Genomic DNA, 3,687 nt, shown 5'->3' on the forward strand with positions numbered 1-3,687 from the left:
TGCATTCGGAGTCCACCCTCCCTCACTGTCACTGCAGTGCAGTTGCCTGGGTCAGGTGCTGGCCAGGATAACCCGAGTGACAACATGCCCATCCGTCTCAAAGATGTCTCCTGCCATCGGTACACGAGACCATGAAACATCAAACAGATTGCAATAGATCCTTCCCTCTTGTCTGTAGATAATTTTCCCCCCAGAGTAGTGGGAGGCTGTAGAGTACCTTGGCCCAAACCTGTGAATCTAGTTAAGCTGCTTCAGTTCTGAAAACCTGTCTGGAAAGGTTTCTGCTGGTAAGATATTGCCCTGTGTGAGCTGGGTGACACCAAGATGAATGTGCTGTAATTCCATGCACAAACAGAACTCCAATTCAAAGCAGATGGCACTTTCGCTATAGACATGAAACCACAGGGAGTGTTGGGAATGCATGTGAGTTTATCAAAACAGGAGCAGAGAAGGAAAAGAGAAAATGGCCACAACGCACGCAGAGTTTTCAGTTTCTGCTAGATCTCAATTATTTGTTATTGTTTTTTTTAAATCACAATATGGGTGATGATAGACTGGTGTTTCTCACTTCCATGATTACATTATTAAACCTAACAACAGTTAAAAGAGGTTACATATGATTCAAAAGGAAAATTACAAGGAAACTTAGAAAACTACTTGAGTTGAATGAAAATAAAATGCAGCAATCAACTGATCCAGTGTCCCTAGTCCACTGATCCAGCGACCCTAGTCCACTGATCCAGCGTCCCTAGTCCACTGATCCAGCGTCCCTAGTCCACTGATCCAGCGTCCCTAGTCCACTGATCCAGCGTCCCTAGTCCACTGATCCAGCGTCCCTAGTCCACTGATCCAGCGTCCCTAGTCCACTGATCTAGCGTCCCTAGTCCACTGATCTAGCGTCCTTAGTCCACTGATCCAGCATCCCTAGTCCACTGGCCAGCATCTCTAGTCCACTGGCCAGCATCCCTAGTCTACTGATCCAGCATCCCTAGTCCACTTGTCCAGCATCCCTAGTCCACTGGCACAGCATCCCTAGTCCACTGATCCAGTATCCCTAGTCCACTGGCCAGCATCCCTAGTCCACTGGCTAGCATCCCTAGTCTATTGGCCCAGCATCCCTAGTCCACTGACAGCATTTCTAGTCCACTGATCCAGCGTCCCTAGTCCACTGATCCAGCATCCTTAGTCCACTGATTCAGTGTCCCTAGTCCACTGATCCAACATCCCTAGTCCACTGACCCAGCATCCCTAGTGAACTGGTCCAGCATCCCTAGTCCAGTTCTCAGAGGAAAGAATCACAGCAGCACCGAGAGAAGGGCCATGTCTGAAGCTAGATCCCATCTCAAATGCCAAGTGAGGCCTTTTCTTTTTCTTCTTCTGGGGACTGAATAATCCAGCATTTGACATAGAATGGTAGACTTTCCAAAATGCAGCCTCTAACAAAACTAGGCTGTCTCAAACCCAGGAAGCAGAATTGTCTACTTTTCTACCAAGGATGTGGGAGAAAACACCTAAATCCAAGCAAAGTTTAAGGGTTCAAGTTGTGAGAAGGAGAGTCTTTATGAGATTGTATAAAACAACAACAGAAGCTGAGTGATGGGAACCCATGGTGATTTCAGTCGTGTGTGTCTGTAATAAGATTGTGAAAGTATTGAAGGCATACGCAAGAGTCAGAAAACTAACTCACTATGCTTTTGTAGTTGTTGTTTTAAGACACGGTCTTACTTTGTAGTTTTGGTTGTTCTTGAACTTACTATGTAGACCAGGCTGGCCATGAACTCACAGAGATCTGCCTGATTCTGCCTCCTGAGTACTGGAATTAATGGTGTGCATCACCACATTCAGTCCGTATGCTTTTAAAATAATAAGGGGCAGAGGCAGGCGGATCTCTGTGAGTTCGAGGCCAGCCTGGTCTACAAGAGCTAGTTCCAGGACAGGCTCCAAAGCTACAGAGAAACCCTGTCTCAAAAAACCAAAAAAAATAATAATAATAAAACTTAAGAATTTAAAAAGCACACACACAGAGAGAGGGGGAGAGTCCATATTAAAAATAACTGTAAAAGAAGAGCCAGCTAAAGGCAGAGCAAGCAGAAGGCATGACTCTCTCTTCCCCTTCTCTATGCTCCTCTTCCAGACAACTGCAAACATCTACAAATCTCCATCTTTTAAACTCCACTGAAACAGTCCTTGAGCTCCCATCTGTGCCTGTTCAGAAATTCTTTCATCCATGCAACTAAGAGCATGCCAAAGAGAATGCGGATTCCTTGGTGACCAACATTACAATGGACAGTTAACAGGGGGAAAGAACATTTGAATAGCTGGCACAGAAGCCATGCTCAAAGCTCAAGACAAGACAGTAGAAAGCTGACGATGGCTTAAAAGGGAAAGGCAATCTTACAGGGACGTGAACGATTTTCAGAGCAGAAGAGGCCTGGAAGAACAGATAATGCTTTAGGGACTAAGTCCCTCTGGACTCTGGGTGTGTCCTTTGACCCTCATTTTTTTTTTCTTTCTGTAATTTCAATCTTCTCTGGTGAGTAGGATTCTGGAGAGAAGGCTGAAAGCAACTGTGGTCTTTCCCTGGGGGATGGTGTGTGACAGAGTCAGGTATCTAAAGGTGGAGGCAGGTGGAGGGGCGGGGAGGGGGGAAGCAAAAGATAAAGAGAGGTCAGAAGGATGTTGAATCTACAGCAACTCCAAAGGTTTGTTCAAGAGCTTGATCAAGCATCTCATGTATTTATATCCAGCCACATGCCACCATACCCAATGCCTCTTTAAATTAAATAAAAATCCGGGATGGAGATCTCAGGCACTAAAGTGCTTTCCATGCAAGCCCAAAGACCTGAGTTCAATCCTTGCACCCACATAAAAAGCTAGACATGGGCTTTTCGCCGCCTGATGCCGCCGAGGTCGCATGCGAGGTGGATCTGCAGCAGCCACCATGCGCTACGTCGCCTCTTAGTTGCTTGCTGCCCTTGGGGGCAGCTCCTCTCCTGGCGCCAAAGACATTAAGAAGATACTAGACAGCGTGGGCATCAAGGCGGACGATGACCAGTTCAACAAGGTCATCAGTGAGCTGAATGGGAAAACCATTAAGAATGTCATCGCCCAGGGTGTTGGGAAACTTTTGCCAGTGTGCCTGCTGGGTGGAGCTGTGGCTGTTTCTGCCGCCCCTGGCTCTGCAGCCCCCGCTGCAGCAGAGGAGAAGAAAGACGAGAAGAAGGAGGAGTCCGAAGAGTCAGATGATGACATGTGACATGGGATTTGGCTTATTTGATTAAATCTCTGCTCCCCTGCAAATAAAACCTTTTGGGTGGAAAAAAAAGCTAGACATGGGGGTACAGAGCTGTAATCCGATCCTTGGGAAGTGGACACTGAAATTTCTGGGGCTTATTTGCCAGTAAACCTAGCCTAATGGTGAGCCCCAGAACCCGGTGAGAAACTGTCCCTCCCAAAATAAGTTAATAAATAAAGTTAGACTGCTCTTTTTTTTTTTTTTTTTTTGGTTTTTCGAGACAGGGTTTCCCTGTAGTTTCTAGAGCCTGTCCTGGAGCTAGCTCTTGTAGACCAGGCTGGCCTCGAACTCAGAGATCCGCCTGCCTCTGCCTCCCGAGTCCTGGGATTAAAGGCGTGCGCCACCACCGCCAGGTTGGACTGCTCTTTTGGGATGACATCTGAGGTTAGCTT

General features: G+C 46.9%; 1 pseudogene; it reads left to right on the top strand.

The window, feature by feature from the left end:
* The first annotated feature begins 2,941 nt into the window (after window positions 1-2,941).
* LOC119808423 lies at window positions 2,942-3,281 on the top strand (annotated as a pseudogene).
* The last annotated feature ends 406 nt before the right edge of the window (window positions 3,282-3,687 follow it).

This window comes from Arvicola amphibius, chromosome 2 (assembly GCF_903992535.2).
Source record: "Arvicola amphibius chromosome 2, mArvAmp1.2, whole genome shotgun sequence".
NCBI lineage: Eukaryota > Metazoa > Chordata > Mammalia > Rodentia > Cricetidae > Arvicola > Arvicola amphibius.